General features: G+C 38.0%; 1 long non-coding RNA gene across 1 annotated transcript in view; it reads right to left on the bottom strand.

Annotated features, from left to right (window-relative positions):
• Window positions 1–19,396, bottom strand: part of LOC113893741 — a 176,976-nt gene extending 157,580 nt beyond the window's left edge. Inside the window, exon 1 of the long non-coding RNA XR_003511330.1 lies at window positions 19,102–19,396. This is a non-coding gene — a long non-coding RNA (uncharacterized LOC113893741). The remainder of the gene's footprint in view (window positions 1–19,101) is intronic.
• Between the last annotated feature and the right edge of the window lie 416 nt (window positions 19,397–19,812).

Below are 19,812 nucleotides of genomic sequence, written 5' to 3'. Positions count from 1 at the left end.
GATGATGCTGTGGAAGTGCTGCACTCAGTATGCCAGCAAAGTTGGAAAATTCAGCAGTGACCACAGCACTGGAAAAGGTCAGTTTTCATTCCAATCCCAAAGAAAGGCAAGCCAAAGAATGTTAAAACTACTGCACAATTGCACTCATCTCACATGCTAGTAAAGTAATGCTCAAAATTCCCCAACCCACGTTTTAGCACTAAGTGAACCATGAACTTCCAATGTTCAAGCTGGATTTAGAAGAGGCAGAGGAACCAGAGATCACATTGCCAACATCTGTTGAATCATCAAGAAAGTAAGAGAGTTCCAGAAAAACATCTACTTCTGCTTTATTGACTACGCCAAAGCCTTTGACTTTTTGTGGATCACAACAAACTGTGGAAAGTTCTTAATGAGATGGGAATACCAGACCACCTGACCTGCCTCCTGAGAAATCTATATGCAGGTCAATAAGCAACAATTAAAACTGGACATGGAACAACAGATTGGCTCCAAATTGGGAAAGAAGTACGTCAAGGCTGTATACTGTCACCCTGCTTATTTAACTTATATGCAGAGTACATCATGCGAAATGCCAGGCGGATGAAGCACAAGCTGGTATCAATATTGCTGGGAGAAACATCAATATTCTCTGATAACTAGATGAGACCAGTGTTACGGCAGAAAGTGAAGAGGAACTGAAGAGCCTCTTGATGAAAGTTAAAGAGGAGAGTGAAAAAGCTGGCTTAAAACTCAATATTCAAAAACAAAGATCATGGCATCTTGTCCTATCACTTCAGGGTAAACAGATAGGAAAACAGTGGAAATAGTGACAGACTTTATTTTTTGGGGCTCCAACATCACTGCAGATGGTGACTGCAGCCATGAAATTAAAAGACGCTTGCTCCTTGGAAGAAAAGCTATGACCAACCTGGACAGCATATTAAAAAGCAGCGACATTACTTTGCTGACAGAAGTCCATCTATGCAAAGCTATGGTTTTTCCAGTAGTCATGTATGGATGTGAGATTTGGACTATAAAGAAAGCTGAGTGCCAAAGAATTGATGCTTTTGAACTGTCATCCTGGAGAAGACTCTTGAGAGTCCTTTGGACTACAAGGAGATCCAAGTAGTCTATCCTAAAGGAAATTAGTCTTGAATATTCATTGGAGGGGCTGATACTGAAGCTGAAACTCCGATACTTTGGCTACCTGATGCGAAGAACTGACTCATTTGAAAAGACCCTGATGCTGGGAAAGATTGAAGGCAGGAGGAGAAGGGGATGACAGAGGATGAGATGGTTGGATGACATCACTGATTCAATGAACATGAGTTTGAGCAAGAGCCAAGAGTTGGTGATGGACAGGGAAGCCTGGTGTGCTGCAGTCCTTGGAGCTGCAAAGAGTTGGACATGACTGAATGGCTGAACTGAACTGAAAACTGACCTTACAGGAAACATTAACATTCTCTTTAAGAAGAAAAGAAAAAGCCACAGTTAGAAATAAGAAAACATACAAAAGGAAGATTCTCACTGGTACAGGCAAATGTATAGTAAAGGCATTAGTTTAGCCACTTAAAAAGTTAGAATGAAGACTAAAAGATAAGTTAGTGTAACAGAGACATTCCAGTAAGTCATTACAAAATACACAAAATAAAAGTACGTAAAACATGACATCAAAAACAAAATGTGATAATGAGAGGAGCAAAAAATGCATTTTTAAAAATGCTTTTGAACTCAAGGGACTATTAGCTTAAAAAAGATGACTAATATACAGGCTGAAACATACAAACTTCATAGTAACCACAAACCTACAACGGAAACTCAAAAAATAAAGAGAAAGTAATCCAAACATAATGTCCAAAAAATCCATCAAACCACAATGAAATAAATCAAAAGAAAACAGGAACAGAGAAGAACTACAAAAACAGCCAGAAAACAATTAAAAAATGACAGTAAGTATGAAGTGAGTTCAAGTCACTCAGTCATGTCTGACTCTTTGCAACCCCGTGGACTGTAGCCCACCAGGCTCCTCTGTCAGCGGAATTCTCTAGGGAGGTATACTGGAGAGAGCAGCCATTCCTTTCTCTAGGGATTCACTTTCACAAATCCTTTGAGTGATATAGAGGATACAAAGATGTCTGAAACTAGATGCCAACCTAGCTGGGAAGCAACCACTGAATTCAGTAGTAATGCCATTATATAAAATACCTTTTGCAATTATCTTTTGCATTTTCAGAATCTTGTTTTAACTATTCCCAATAGTGGAAAAATATTTCTCCCTTGGCAAATGGTTAGATTTCCGTAAACATCTCAGTCATTCATAACCAAATCTTGTAAGTCGAATAATACAGTGGGGTACTACAACTTTTAAAAATAAGTAAAATGTGATTTTAAGATTCTGTATTATTTCCTAAAATGATTCATAAAGTAGTTCGACAGCAATTTCAAAAGATGAGTTCCAAAATTATTTTTGAGTTAAGGCAGCATTTCCTGAATAATTAAACAGTTACATAAAATGACAGATTTGAAAGTGTATACTCCTTCTGACTTCATAAATCAAAGCAATTGTGTTTTAAAATCATTTGTTTATTCAACAGCTATGCCTTATTCATTTGTGAGCATATTAATAATAACAACTTATAATTATGGATCACTTACACTGTGCTAAATACTGTATGTGTATTAGTTATCAAAAAAATCCTATACACATGGAGGCAACTTGGGCACAAATAGGCTTAGTAACTTGTCCAACACCACAGTGTTACTTTGCAGTAGTTTCAGAATTTGAACAAAGGCATACTTTGTACATATACTATTTCATCAAGCCAAACTAGAGACAAAGTTGGAAATACATATAATTATGTGCCAATTTCTGAGTTTTCATAAACCTTTTAACTAAAGATGTATACTTATTTTTCTGAAAGTTCTTTTATTGATTTTTACGCTCTACATCATATATATTGGTTCCATTTAGTGTCAATAGCTCATTTTCATATTCACTGTTTCCCCTGAGTACAAAAAGGATGTGAAAATCTCATAAGAGATGTAAATCTGGTTTGTCTTTAAATGAGTTTGAAATCTATTTATAGATTCAAAATAATATACAACATGAGATATACAAAAGTCTTTGAATTCTATTGAACTATATGTTTTTAAAAAAACCTGCATTCATAAAATTTTAAAAATTAAAAAAAAAAAAAGACAACTGCATACTCCTAAGAAGGAGACAGTCAGCTTCAAAAATCAAGGACTAAGTTTGGGGCAGGGCACTCACTCAGGGCCAATGGAGTCTGATCAGACTTGATCCTCAGGGCTTCTACTCTAGCAACTGTGTAGCAGACCCTGCTCTGACAGGGCAGTGACAGCCATGGAGCAAAGAGGAGGCTCTGCCCCATATCCAGCATAAGCTTTGCATAACACAACACTACTCACACTTCTTACCAAGGGGATAAGGGCTGGCACAGTCTGAGGAGAAACGTGGCTGGCATCCACACCAAAACCAGAACTCGAACCAAAAATACTGGACTTGCACATTCTACACAGGGAAGCTCTCACATAAAAACACCCCTTCAGGATCATAATAGATAACTGTTTCTCTTAAATTTATAGAGACAGAGAAAGCTAAGTACAGTGAAAAAGCAGAGGAATTATTCCCAATTAAAAGAACAAGAGTAATTCACTGAAAGAATAAATAATGAAATATATTTCACCATTCTACTGGATGCTGAGTTTAAAAAGGAGATACTTGGGTACAAGATAAATATACAGAAGTCAATTACAGTTTTGACACAACAATGAATTATCAGAAAGACAAAGAAAAACCAATCCTGTTTACAATCACATAAAAAATTTCTGTGAGTAAATAAAAAAAATTCCTAGGAATAAATTTAACCAATGAAGTTAAAGACTTATTTGCTGAAAACTATAAAATATTCACAAAGGAAACTGAAATTGATGCAAAGAAATGAAAAGATCTCCTATGCTCTTGGATTGGAAGAATATTAATGGCTATACTACCCAAAACAATCTACAGATTTAGCATGCTGCTGCTAAGTCGCTACAGTTGTGTCCGACTCTGTGTGACCCCATAGACAGCAGCCCACCAGGCTCCCCTGTCCCTGGTATTCTCCAGGCAATAATACTGGAGTGGGTTGCCATTTCCTTCTCCAACAGATTTAGCATAATACCTATCAAAATACCAACAATAGTATCCTCTGTACTAGAATGAATAACTCTAAAATTTATACAGAACTACAAAATACCCAGAATTACCAAAGCAATCCTGAGAAAAAAAGAAGGCTGGAGGCATAATCCTCTCAGAGTTCAGACTATACTACAAAGCTACAGTATTTGAACAGTGTGGTACTGGCATAAAAACAGACATATAGATCAATGGAACAGAATGTAAAGTCCAGAAATAAACCCATGCACCTATGAGAAATTAATCGATGACAAAGGAGTTAAGAATATACAATGGAGAAAAGACTTTCTTGTTGGGAAACAATACTTAGCTAGACAGCTAAATCAACAAAATTAGAACACTCCCTAACACCATATACAAAAATAAGCTCAAAATAGTTTAAAGACATAAATATAAAACATGAAATCATAAAGCTAGATGAGAACATAGGCAAAACATTCTCAGACATAAATCATAGCAATATCTTCTTAGAACAGTCTCCAAAAGAAATAAAAACAAAAATAAACAAATGGGACCTAATCAAACTTAAAAGTATTTGTATAACAAAGGAAACTATCAACAAAATGAAAACACAACCTATGGAATATGAGAAAATATTTTAAAATGATGCAACCAACAAAGAGTTAATATACAAACAGTTCATGAAGTCAGTATGAAAAAAAAAATGGTTAAAAACTGGCCAAAGATCTAAATAGATAATTCTCCAAAGAAGACATGCAGATGGCCAACAGGTACATGAAAACATCAAAATCATGGTGAGATATCATCTCATACTGATTAGAATGGCTATCACCAAAAAGTTTACAAATAATAAATAGAGGAGAGGATATGGAGAAAAGGGAACCCTCCCACACTATTAGTGGGAATGTAATTTGTAGAGCCACTATGGAAAATAGTACAGAAGGACCTTAAAAAACTTAAAAAAAAGCTACCATACGATCTAGCATTTCTACTCCTGGATATACAGAAAAGATGAAAACTTTAAAGAGAAACATGTTCATAACAGAACTATTTTTGATAGTTAAGCCTTGAACACAACCCATGTGCCCATCAATAGATGATTGTCTTATGAAGATGTGATAAATATATCTATATATATAAAGTATATAGATATATTTATATACACAAATAAGTTAAGTTCAGTCACTCAGTTGTGTCCGACTCTTTGCAATCCCATGTATTGCAGCACGCCAGGCCTCCCTGTCCATCACCAACTCCCGGAGTTCACTCAAACTCACATCCATCGAGTCAGTGAAGCCATCCAGCCATCTCATCCTCTGTCGTCCCCTTCTCCTCCTGCCTCCAATCCCTCCCAGCATCAGAGTCTTTTCCAAGGAGTCAACTCTTTGCATGAGGTAGTCAAAGGATTGGAGTTTCAGCTTTAGCATCATTCCTTCCAAAGAACACCCAGGGATGATCTCCTTTAGAATGGACTGGTTGGATCTCCTTGCAGTCCAAGGGACTCTCAAGATTCTTCTCCAGCACCACAGTTCAAAAGCATCAATTCTTCAGTGCTCAGCTTTCTTCACAGTCCAACTCTCACATCCATACATGACCACTGGAAAAACCATAGCCTTGACTATATGGACCTTTGCTGGCAAAGTAATGTCTCTGCTTTTCAATATGCCATCTAGGTTGATCATAACTTTCCTTCCAAGGAGTAAGCATCTTTTAATTTCATGGCTGCAGTCACCATCTGAAGTGATTTTGGAGCCCCAAAAAATAAAGTCTGACACTGTTTCCATTCTTTCCCCATCTATTTGCCATGAAGTGATGGGACCAGATGCCATGATCTTCGTTTTCTGAATGTTGAGCTTTAAGCCAACTTTTTCACTCTCCACTTTCACTTTCATCACGAGGCTTTTTAGTTCCTCTTCACTTTCTACCATAAGGGTGGTGTCAACTGCATATCTGAGGTGGTTGATATTTCTCCTGGCAATCTTGATTCCAGCTTGTGCTTCTTCCAGCCCAGCATTTCTCATGATGTACTCTGCATATAAGTTAAATAAGCAGGGTGACAATATACAGCCTTGACGTACTCCTTTTTCTATTTGGAACCAGTCTTTTGTTCCATGTCCAGTTCTAACTGTTGCCTCCTGACCTGCATATAGGTTTCTCAAGAGGCAGGTCAGGTGGTCTGGTATTCCCATCTCTTTCAGAATTTTCCACAGTTGATTGTGATCCACACAGTCAAAGGCTTTGGCATAGTCAATAAAGCAGAAATAGATGCTTTTCTGGAACTCTCTTGCTTTTTCGACAATCCAGTGGATGTTGGCAATTTGCTCTCTGGTTCCTCTGCCTTTTCTAAAACCAGCTTGAACATCTGGAAGTTTACGGTTCACATATTGCTGAAGCCTGGCTTGGAGAATTTTGAGCATTCCTTTACTAGCGTGTGAGATGAGTGCAATTGTGCAGTAGTTTGAGCATTCTTTGGCATTGCCTTTCTTTGGGATTGGAATGAAAACTGACCTTTTCGAGTCCCGTGGCCACTACTGAGTTTTCCAAATTTGCTGGCATATTGAGTGCAGTACTTTCACAGCATCATATATATAAATAAAGATAGATGTGTGCTGTCATTCAGTCATGTCCAACTCTTTGTGATCCCATGGACTGTAGCCTGCCAGGCTCCTTCATCCATGGAATTTTCCAGGTAAGAATACTGGACTGGGGTTCTAAATGTAAGACCAGAAACTATAAAACTCCTAGAGGAGAACATAGGCAAAACACTCTCCGACATACATCACAGCAGGATCCTCTATGACCCACCTCCCAGAATATTGGAAATAAAAGCAAAAATAAACAAATGGGACCTAATTAAACTTAAAAGCTTCTGCACAACAAAGGAAACTATAAGCAAGGTGAAAAGACAGCCTTCAGAATGGGAGAAAATATAGCAAATGAAGCAACTGACAAACAACTAATCTCAAAAATATACAAGCAACTCCTCCAGCTCAACTCCAGAAAAATAAATGACCAAATCAAAAAATGGGCCAAAGAACTAAATAGACATTTCTCCAAAGAAGACATACAGATGGCTAACAAACATATGAAAAGATGCTCAACATCACTCATCAGCGAAATGCAAATCAAAACCACTATGAGGTACCATTTCACACCAGTCAGAATGGCTGCTATCCAAAAGTCTACAAATAATAAATTCTGGAGAGGGTGTGGAGAAAAGGGAACCCTCTTACACTGTTGGTGGGAATGCAAACTAGTACAGCCACTATGGAGAACAGTGTGGAGATTCCTTAAAAAACTGGAAATAGAACTGCCTTATGATCCAGCAATCCCACTGCTGGCATACACACTGAGGAAACCAGAATTGAAAGAGACACATGTACCCCAATGTTCATCGCAGCACTGTTTGTAATAGCCAGGACAGGGAAGCAAGCTAGATGTCCATCAGCAGATGAATGGATAAGAAAGCAGTGGTACATATACACAATGGAGTATTACTCAGCCATTAAAAAGAATACATTTGAATCAGTTCTAATGAGGTGAATGAAACTGGAGCCCATTATACAGAGTGAAGTAAGCCAGAAAGAAAAACACCAATACAGTATACTAACGCATATATGGAATTTAGAAAAATGGTAACAATAACCCTGTGTACGAGACAGCAAAAGAGACACAGATGTATAGAACAGTCTTATGGACCCTGTGGGAGAGGGAGAGGGTGGGATGATTTGGGAGAATGGCATTGAATGTATAATATCATGTATGAAACGAGTTGCCAATCTAGGCTCGATGCACGATACTGGATGCTTGGGGCTGGTGCACTGGGACTACCCAGAGGGATGGTATGGGGAGGGAAGTGGGAGGAGGGTTCAAGTTGGGGAACACATGCATACCTGTGGCAGATTCATTTTGATATATGGAAAAACCAATACAATATTGTAAAGTTAAATAAAATAAAATTTTAAAAAAAGAAGGAAGAAAAAAAAAAAAGAATACTCGACTGGGTTGCCATTTCCTACTCCAGGGGATCTTCCAGACCCAGGGATCAGACCCATATATTGTGTAAGTCTCCTGCATTGCAGGTGGATTCTTTACCAGTGAGCTACTGGGAAACCCCATATAGATAAATGTACATGTGTGTTAAGTTGCTTCAGTCATATCTCACCCTATGGACTTGCAGCCTGTCAGGCTCTTCTGTCCATGGGATTCTCCAGGCAAGAATACCAGAGTAGGTTGCTGTGCTGTCCTCCAGGGGATCTCCCCAACCCAGCAATCGAACCCACATCTCTTATGTCTAACCTGCATTGGCAGGTGGATCCTTTACCATAGTGCCACCTGAAAGCCCCATATAAATAAATATATATAAATAAACATATATAAATGTATATCTATAAATACATATAGAAATATACACACAACAGACTATTACTAAGCCATAAGAAAGAATGACGTTCTAGTCTGCAACATTGTGGATGAACCTAGAGAATACTGTACTGAGTAAAGTCAGACAGAAAAAGACAGATAGTATATGATTTCATTTACATGTGGAATCTAAAAATAATAAAAATTAATCTATATAGAAAACAGAAACTGACTCACAAACATAGAAAATAAGTTTATGGTTACCAAAGGGGAGAAGGGGAGGGTAAATTAAAGGAATATGAGATTAATATATACAAACTATTGCTATCTACAGAAAATAGATAAGCAACAATGATATATAGCACAGAGAGCTATTGTCAATATCTTGTAATAACCTATATGGGAAATAATCTGAAAGAAACATAACTGAATCACTTTGCTGTATACCTGAAACTCACAATATTATAAATTAACTACAATTCAATTTGAAAAGTGCAAAAAAAAATCAAGGTTTAAGAACCAATCTTCTTACATTATCTCATAGGCTGCTTTGTGTAGAAGTTTCTAGGTATGGGAAAATTCTAACTGAAGTCATTGTTTCAAGTTTTAGAAATGGAATATATGTCTTTGTTTCTGATTTTGAAGAGCACTATAAAAATATGTCCCTGGAAATAGCCTAATAATAATGTTTATTTATTCAGTTATTCATTCATTCATTCACTCACATTTTAAATTCAACAAATAGCTATTAGGGGCATTATACATATATAATAATACTAGGGAAGGCAGAGGATACAAAAATATATAAAACAAGATGTCATTCCCTCACAGAGTTTACAATCTAGTTAGGAAAATAAAATGCACACACAATTAACTAGATGGCAATATAGTATACAACCCAAGGAAATTTTTTCAACTCCATTCAACCAACCTCACTGAGCACTTGCATACCTATGTTTTTCTAGGTTCTGAGGATACAAATATAGAATCTTATAATACAGAATAGAACACTTAACATACAGAAAATGTTTTGGATTAAAGTTTGTCTTTGTAAGGGATGACTGTGTAGCACTTAGAGCTTGAGAAATAACTAAGTTTCTTATCATCAGAGGTGTGATTCATAGGCTGGTGGTGACATTTGAGGGATATAGATAAAAGGACATTTGGGGGATATAGATAAAAGGACTTAAAACACAAGCTGATTGGTCACAGTATTTGACCATTACATTCTTTCCAGTCTTGAGACTTTAAAACTGTATGCTTCTTTTAGAGGTAGACAGATGTTTCAGAAATTCTCAAGTCATCACATATCTGCAGCTGTCTGTTCAAGGTTTACATGGCGTCTTCTTCCTATGGAGGAGTTGAAATGTTCCTTTAGAAGTATTAATTGGTGTTCTTAAATAGTAAGTCTCATCTGCCCAGAACAGTTGTTATTTTTTTTTTCTTTTTTAAAAACCTCATTCAAAGAGCACATTTCTTCACTTAAAAAGCTATGAAGTAATCATCAAGATTGATCCAAATTTAGTATGCAGTATTTAGTCCTTTTAATAAGGGGGCTAGTGCACTGGGACAACCCAGAGGGATGGTATTGGGAGGGAGGAGGGAGGAGGGTTCAGGATGGGGAACACATGTATACCTGTGGCGGATTCATTTTGATATTTGGCAAAACTAATACAATTATGTAAAGTTTAAAAATAAAATAAAAATTAAAAAAAAAAAAATAATGGCTTCCTGTGTGTGTGTGTGTGTTAGTTGCTCAGTTGTGTCCAATGCTTTATGACACCATGGACTGCAGTCCATCAGTCTCCTCTGTCCATTGGATTTTCCAGGCAAGAATACTGGAATGGGTTGCCATTTGCTTCTTCAATGGCTTCCCATAGTTTGTCCAAAATAAAAAAATTTTTTTCAAAGGATTTGACTCACTTCAAATAGCATGCAGAGTGCTGTATTTGGGGCTAACTAATTGGATTTCTCAAAAGTGAAAGGAAAATGGAGATCTATTTCAGCAATAGCATGCTTCTGCTGCTGCTGCTGCTGCTAAGCCACTTCAGTCGTGTCCGACTCTGCGACCCCATAGACGGAAGCCCACCAGGCTCTCCCGTCCCTGGGATTCTCCAGGCAAGAACACTGGAGTGGGTTGCCATTTCCTTCTCCAATGCATGAAAGTGAAAAGTGAAAGTGAAGTCGCTCAGTCGTGTCCGATTCTTAGCGACCCCATGGACTGCAGCCTACCAGGCTCCTCCGTCCATGGGATTTTCCAGGCAAGAGTAGTGGAGTGGGGTGCCATTGCCTTCTCCCACTGTCCCATGACTAGGCCACAATTCTCATTTTTAAAATATGTTTTGAAATATTATCCTCTAAGTTGGTCTGCTTTCTTATTTTGGTTTAGAGGCTCAAGAATAATGGAAATGAAGTATTTCCACATCCATAATAGCAATGCAAATTTTCATTTTGCTTTTTTCTTATGAAATGAGCTGTAAACAATTGGATTAAAAAATCTTTGCAATATGGAAATTTAATTGTCTAATTTTATTCACCTAAAGTGTCTCTTGCAAAATTTTATCTCTGAAGGCAGAAGAATTTTCCAGTAGTTCTAAAACTGTCACTCCAGTTTCTAATCATGAGGTTTGTTCTGTCATGAACCCACACTGAGCGTCTACTATCGTAGATGGTGTAAATCTGGTGGCAAACAAAGGGATTTTGATGAACTGGAGTTATAGAAATCAAAGTGATGTTTGAATCAATCAATATGTAATCACAGTCTGTGAGGACAGGACACTAGGGACATCTAAATGGCAGACTAGAGGTGCTGCAGCTCTTTATGGGCAGAAGGTCAGTGTGAGAAAACTATTACAGAACATGTTTGCATTTAGAATGTGGGTTTGCAAGTTTGTTGCTGTTTTAAACAAATTTTCAAAAAAGGCAGCACATAGCCATGACTAAGACAATAGATTTATAACCAGATTGGTTGGATTCATTTCAAACTCTGCTGCTTACAAGCTTTTTATTTTGTCTTTAGACAAGTTCCTTAACCATTCTGTGCCTCAGAGTCCTCCTCTTTAAATTGGAGATAATTTTAGGATCTCAGTAATCGTGAGGATTAAATGAGTACATATGTTAAGATCTTAGACCAGTGCTGGAGATAGTAAGCACTCTTTGAATTCTCAAGTCCATGAAACAGGTGTGATAATTTTATGTGTCGGTTTGAATGGGCCAAGGGATGCCCAGATAGCTGTTGGTAGAACATTCTTTCTGGGTGTGTCTGTGAGGGTGTTTCTGGAAGAGATTCACATTTGAATTGGTAGCCTGCTCTCACCAATGCTGGTAGACATCATACAATCATTGAGGTTCTAAACAGAACAACCAGGCAGAGGAAGGGAGAATCTGCCCTTTCCTACTCCCATCTTCTCCTCCTCTCATAAATCAGCACCGTTGTCTCTTGGGCCTTCAGACTTGGACGGAGACTAACATCATTGGCCCCCTGGACTTCATGTTTGGACTGGAGCAGCACCACTGGTTTCTTTGGCCTGCAGCTTGCAGATAAAAGACCATGGGGCTTCTCAGCTTCCATAATCTCATGAGTCAATTAAATCTCTTTCTATATATCTGGGGCTTCTGTGGTGGCTCAGGCGGTAAAGAATCTACCTGCAATGCAGGAGACCTGGGTTTGTATAGCTAGGTATATCCTATTGGTTCTGTTTCTCTAGAGAACTCTGATTAGTATTAATATCAAAACTCCTACTTTATAGATGAAGAAGCTAAGGCATGAAACAATTAAGTAACTTGCCCAAGAGCACCATGTAGTAAGTGGTAAAGCTGGGATTTGAACCCACGCACAGTGACTTGAGATTGCAGGTGATAATCCCAGTATATACAAAAAATTTTAGTTAAATTTTAGTGGCCCTGTGAAGATTGGGTCTTGGTTCATTAAAATATTGAATGCTATATAAGAAAAATGTTTTAAAAGTATGAGTATTGCTAATAAAAACAGTCAAGTCTATTAAGCCTCAGGGGCAAAAGAACAAGTTTCCTACAACCATGTAACTGAACCCTACTTTAATATATAAAAGGAAAGTGTTGTAAAGGCTGTATTTGAATGAAATTTGAACCAGTGGGTAAGGATGGGAGGTTTATTGTACAGCTCACTCACTGAGGAATATTAATCTAATAAAATTGAATAAATTCTTTCCATTGTTTTTCTTGGCCTACAAAGGAAGTCAATAAAAGCTCCAGTATGACAGTCACATTAGAGCAGATTCAGGTCGGTATAATTAAAGCTATGGTTTCTCTAGTAGTCATATACAGATGTGAGAGTTGGACTATAAAGAAGGCTGAGCACTGAAGAATTGATGCTTTTGAATTTTGGTGCTGGAGAAGACTCTTGGACAGCAAGAAGGCCAAGTCAGTCAATACCAAAGGACATCAACCTTGAACATTCATTAGGACTGATGCTGAAGCTCTGATACTTTGGCCACCTGATGCAAAGAGCCAACTGATTGAAAAAGACCCTGAGGCTGGGAAAGACTGAGGGAAGGAGGAGAAGTGGGCCACAGAGGATGAGATGATTGGATGGCATCACCGACTCGATGGACATGAGTTTGAGCATACTCCAGTAGATAGTGAAGGACAGGAAAGCCTGGCGTGCTGCAATCCATGGGGTCACAAAGATTCGGACATAACTTAGTGAATGAACAACAACAGGAGCCTTGAGGAAGTTGTCTGGGTTTTTACAAATGCCTATGTGGCTCCTCTGGTCTGGCTGGAGCCATGTTTATACTGAATTATCTACAAGCTACTGTTTGAAGTGTTTGCTTCCTGAAACCACCTGCTTTCTGAAGCACTGAGCATCACATGGGACAGTGGACAATTGCCATGATGACACTGCCGTAAAACCCAGTGATTTAAGAGTACAGATGGTGGAGTCAGACTAAGGGATTGTGTGATCCACCTCTGCCACTTGCTTGCTACGTGACATTCAACAAGTTATTTTATGGCTCTGCACTTCATTTTCTTCATGTACAAAAAGGAGACAGTAACAAAAACCCATCTCAGAGTGTTATTGTGAGGATTAAGTGAGTTAATATGAGTAAATCTTAGATGGATGACCAACACATAGAAAGAATAATGGAAAGGTCAGCTCTTCTTAACGTTATTTGTGATGGCCCGCAGAGTTGCCTTGTCAACTTGGCTGATGTGTCCGCTAGAGATGGACATGCATACATCTATGCTTTAGTCACAGCGTATGTAGTAGAGTGAAACCTCAGGTAAGCAGCTGGAAGCTAATCAGAGCTTTTAATTAACATAGGTTTAAAAACACTTTAATTTTGTAAGAAAATAGCAAATTTAAAAAGCACCATCATGTTTGAAAAACTGTGCAAATAGAAAATAACAGTGTATAAACAAAATACCACAAAATTCCCAAACTTCCAGGAGATCTCTAGAGATCTGCTCAAATTCAGTTCTATTTCTCATAAGTTTTAAAAATATCACATAATGCACTCATCAATAATAAATTCTGAAAATACTCTTCATGTGTCTTAGGTTAGTCCCTTAACATTTTGGAGGCTCAGTTTTCTTACTCATAAAACCAAAGTGTTCTTAGCCCTGCTTGATTCACTGGACAGTTGGGAGGGAGATGAGATGCTATATCTAAAAGAAGCTTGTGCTGCATGCTAAGTCACTTCAGTCATGTTCGACTCTTTGGAGCCCTTTGGAATGTAGCCCATCAGGCTTCTCTGTCCATGGGACTCTCCAGGCAAGAATACTGGACTGAGTTGCCATTCCCTCTTTCAGGGGATCTCCCTGACCCAGGGATCGAACCTGTGTCTCTTATGTCTTCTGCATTTGCAGGCGTGTTCTTTACCTCTAGTGCCACCTGGGAAGCCCCAAAGAAGCCCACTATATATAAAATATCAAGCTGTTATATATTAGGGAAAATATAGTGTTGAGAATGATTCTTAGGTGTCACAACGTCCTCAGGTTTAGAAAAGCAAATATATCTAGTCTCCTAATATCACAAGGTCAGAAACTAGACTAAAATTTTATAAAGAGTCGCATCAAATGTTGAAATGAAAAGATGTGTTGATTATATGAGATATGTAAATTTCCGCAATATTTCAGCAAGAGAGGAGGATATTGCCACTCCCAAATCAGTAAGGCCATCACTCCAGTAAAGAGAGGATGCAGAAGCCTACTGAGGATATTGTTTTATCCTGGGAATTCCAGGCTTGTGTGCAGCTAGGTCAAAGAGATGAGTTCTGGGCAGGAAGGCTTATAGGGACTCCCATACCATATCAGTGAGGTAACCCCCTTCTCTGGATGTGTATCATAAATTCCTCTTCTCAGGTGCTGGAGCTTGGAAAGGCAGGAGAAATCAGGCTGTAGTTGCTGCTTCTAATATCTTTGCATTCACCGTATAAGAGAACACATTGACCCAGCAATTCTTCCTGTAAGAATTGGTCCTATAGAAATACTTGCACTAGTATGTATTGATATCTAAATTTACCATGCAACACTACTTGTGATTCTGATAGCTAAACATTGGAAACTAAATTTTGGTACATTCAATCTATGGAGTATTTACTCCATGTATTCAAAGCATTATAAAATGAAGTAGATTTCCATGTAAGGACATGGAATGTGTTCCTAATATGCCAGGCAAAAGTAGAAAGCTACATTACAGTATGTGCAATATGATTCCACTTTTGGATTACATTTTTTTAAATTATTTTTTAATTGAAGGATAATTGCTTTACAGAATCTTGGTATTTTCTAACAAACATCAACATGAATCAGCCACAAATAATTGTTTTAAAGAGAGTTACACAAGAGCACAGATACGCAATTTCATGACAACCTATGAAATGGGAAAATACTTGCAAGCCAAATATCTGGTAAGGGGTTAATATCCAAAATATATAAAGAACTCATGCAACTCAATAGCAAAAAATCACATTACCAATTAAAAATGGAAAAAGGACATAAACAGACATTTGTCCAAAGAAGACTTATGAATGGCCATATTACATGAAAAGGTGCTCAACGTCACTTATTGGAGGGGAAATGCAAATCAAAACCACAATGAGATATTACTTCATGGCTATCGTCAAAAAGATGAGATGACAATGTTGGCAAGGATCTGCCATGTGATTCTATAAGGAACAACCCATATGATCAATTACACTTTGGGGAATACATCCAAAGAAAACAATACCACTTTATAGAAGAGATATCTACACCCTCATGTTTACTGCAGCATTATTCATAATAGCCAAAACATGAAAATAACCTTTGCCCATCGTGAAGGAATAAAAAAATGTCCTTTATTTTACAGAAGGAAAATTCTGCCATTTGTGACAACATGGAGGAACCTGGAGGGCATCATGCTAATAAAATAAGTCAGACAGAGAAAGACAAATACTATATGATGTCATGTATATATGGAATCTAAAAGCACCAACTCATAGAAACAGAGTAGGATGCTGGTTGTCAGGAGCTGAGAGAGGGGGTAAACAGGGAGATGTTGGTCAAAGGGTACAGACTTTCATTTGTAAGATGAGTAAGTTCTGGGGGTCTAGCATAGAGCATGGAGACTGTAGTTAACAATACTGCACTATATATTGGGTTGGCCAAGAAGTTTGCTTGGCTTTCTCCATTATATGTTACAGAAAAACCCAAATGAACTTTTTGGTCACCCAATACTTGAAAGTTACCTTTTGAGTGGAGCTTTATTATTCTCTCCATAACAACAAAGACAAAATGGTAGCTACCTGAGGTGAAGCATATGTTAACTAACCTTATTTTGGTAAGCATTTCACAAAATACTTATGTATCAAATCATCATATTGTACATCTTAAATGTATACAATGTTATATGTCAATTATATCTTAATTGACTGGAAAAAAAGCTGGAAAAAATCCCTAAGAGTCATATCTAAACCCATCTGTTAATCTTATTAGTTAACATCCGAAATACGTATGATGAATTTTCATTACCTTCACTTCTCACCGCCTGCAGTGTTATCACTGTTTTATTCGCTCCCACTTTATTTCATTGGTGAGGGAGGGATTTCCAGCCTTTGATTATGGGGATGGCCAAACACACCCAACTGGACAGAGGAAACTGACAGCAGTTTGTTAATCACATATATTGATACATACAGCCCAGGGCCATACATACACTATGCAAGGGCCAAAGAGTACTTGGGAAGAGCATGAACAAGCAGAAGCTGAGAGAGACAAGCTTTGCAGTAGTGAGATAATGAGGTATCCTCTGGTTGCTGCAAGAGGATGTGGTTGTCCTGTTTGAACAATCCTGAGTGCTGCTGAAGAACCAAAACTTCTACTCAGGGATCAGCAGGAACTACACCCAGTCTGCTTGATAAGGAGGGTTGTTTGGCTAGGGGGCTTTATCCATGGGACAGAGGGAGGGGGACCTTGTGGTTAGGCAATTTGCTGCCCTTATGATTTTAGCAGATGTCAAAGCAGCACATAACATTAGTATTAATTCTTACACCGCAGTCACCCTTGTCCAAGACCCTCTTACTGGAATTACTGTAACATTCTACTTCCTTACAATTGTTTTCTGACAATCTTTCTACAACCTATTCTCCAAACAATGGTTAGAAAGATCTTTTACAAAAGATAATCGGATTTTAAATCTCCTTATTTAATATCCCTCTATGACTTCTTCTGACATTTAGAATAAAAGAAACTTTTTAATGAAGAACCACAAGTTTCAGATAATCTAGTTCCCAGTTTCCTTTTTAGTCTCAAATACTAAACTCTTAGGCTCCCTGCCATTACCCACACTTGAGCACAACTTCGGTCCTTTGAAAATGCCAAGCTCATTGTAATCTTAGGGCATTTGCACCTGTGGGTATTTCTACTTGGAAAGTTTTGCCCAAGCTCTATATTTGAATTTCTCCTCTTCATCATGCAGGTCTTTGTTAAATGTCACTTTCGGAGAGAAAGTCACTCAGCAAACAGTGATCCAAGCCTGTTGCATTCACTCTCTGGCCTAGCACCTTTCGTTATTTTTTCCTATTGCCACTGAAATTATCTTTTGTATTTATGAATTGATTTATCTGTAAGTTTTCTAAGGATGAGGGTTTTGTTTTGCTCATCATCATCCCCAAAGGCTACAGAAGTGCCTGGCACATAGTAGGTGCTTAATATTTATTGAACAAAAGAATACAACACACGAGCCTTTAAATTTCTTCTTAAACACTTCAGTCGGATAGCCTCCTACAGCCTAGCATATTAGGAACTGAAGGCTACTGGGGAGTTTCAGCTTAAGAGAATAACCTATTGTTTTCCAAACATCCCTACACCCTGCTTTCTGAAGGCTAAAATAGGATTTACTTAGAGGAATCTCACTGTTGGTTCTTTGAATATGAAAACAGTCCAGTCCTGGCATCACACCTGTTTTTATGTTGCTGGAACCCTGATTACCTGCTGGCTTGGTAATACTCCTCTTGGATTGTGGTGTGAAAAGCACCAACTGGAAAGCAAAGCTGCTTCTCAATATCTCCTCCCCCTTTTTGTATCCAAATAAAACCAACCACATTATTCTCCAGAATATTCTCCACATATTCTCCAGAAATATAACTTTGCTGGCTTTCTTAATTATCTGTAGTATCCTACCCTCACAGAGCTTGAATCAGCCTAAATTTATGAAGAGACCAGGCAGGATTCTGAATTTTGCTTCACCAAAGTTATGACCAAAGACTTGAGAGAGAGAGAAAAAAAATACAAGATAATTTGTCAGAGAACTGAATTTGCCTGCAGAAGAAAAAATGTATTTCTCCTAATAAGTTGAGAGCTCTTCAATAAACATTAGGCCCACCTTTGACAAACTAACTTTTCAAAATTGTTTTTCACATGAAAACATGTTCTACGTGGTATACCCCCTCCCAACATGATGGTTTAGCAAATAAGGAAAGAATTATTTTCAACTTTGAAATTCTCCTTTGTTAGGCAACGAAGAATGAGAGGTGAAAATAATGGTGAAATCCAATTTTATTTCCTAAGATTATATGCCTTTATTTTCACATTCTTACATTTTCTTGCCTGAAGCAATTGTATTTTATGACCATTTAATTTCAAAAGTAAGAAGGAAAAAGCCCACAGACATTCCTGCCAGTACTAGGAGACAATGTCTATATTTGTTTTATGATAATAACCACTCAGCATTTACTTAACACTTCCCTTTTAATCATCTCCAATTATTATAGAAATTGAGCCAGTGCCAAGTCAAGCATAAATATAAATTTATGGGTGAAAAATTAAAGCAGAGATTATAAAAACTGCCAGTTACAAATATAGGCAAAAACTGGTCTAAGGGAACAAAATAATTGGATCACTTTTATGTCTACAGTATTGTTGCTGAAGAAAGACCATTTTGGTTCAATATTTGACATATTCAACCTGTAGCTAAATCAGTTGCATAGTGATTAAAACAGATGAATAGCCGACTCAGTTAACTCTGAACAAATGAAACAAACAACAACTTGATGTCTGCCTATATTGGTTTTCCATTGCTGCCACAAGAAATAGCCACAAACTTAGCTGTTTAATACAATGCACACATTTAATACCTCTCACTTCTGCAAGTCAGAAGTCCTGTGGGTCTGACTGATTCCTTGGCTCCAGGTTGCACAAGGTGAAATCAAGATGGTGGTTAGCCTGGGCCCTTATCTGGAGTCTTGGGGGGAGAAGTCACTTCCCGGCTCACTCAGGTTGGGGATAGAATCTCATTCCTCGAGGCTGAAGGGTGAAGTCCCGTTTCTTTCCTGGTTGTCAGCTGGGAGCCTCTTTTATGTTGAGGCTGCCAGTGCTCTTTACCATGCTGCTCACGTCAGCAGGCTTTCAGTCTCTCTGATTTCCCTTCTGCTTCACGCTTCACTTAACACCAGCTGGGACTAAAAAGTTCTACTTTTAGAGGCTTATGTGATTATACTGGACCCACCTGGATCATGAATATACTCTCTCATTAGGCCCGTAAACTTGCTTACAGCTGCAAAGTCTGTTTTGCCATATTCAAGGGTTTCAGATTATAGGGTGTGGACATCGTTGTGGGACCATTTTGCATACCACACTGGCTTATAAATCTCTACCTGATATGGACTATAAATGTGAATTATAAAGCTCTTGTTTTGGTATGTTGCAGTCATACTACCTTCTTCCTGATTCTTTTCTTACAGTGTCTTTTTTAAAAAAATTATCTTTTATTTGACTGCCCCAGGTCTTGGTTGTGGCATGTGGGATCTTCGATCTTCAGTACAGCATGCAAGCTTTTAGTAGCAGCC

The sequence above is a fragment of the Bos indicus x Bos taurus genome, chromosome 5 (assembly GCF_003369695.1).
Source record: "Bos indicus x Bos taurus breed Angus x Brahman F1 hybrid chromosome 5, Bos_hybrid_MaternalHap_v2.0, whole genome shotgun sequence".
NCBI lineage: Eukaryota > Metazoa > Chordata > Mammalia > Artiodactyla > Bovidae > Bos > Bos indicus x Bos taurus.
Note: the sequence above shows the minus strand (reverse complement) of the source record. Positions and strands in the feature narration are given on the sequence as shown.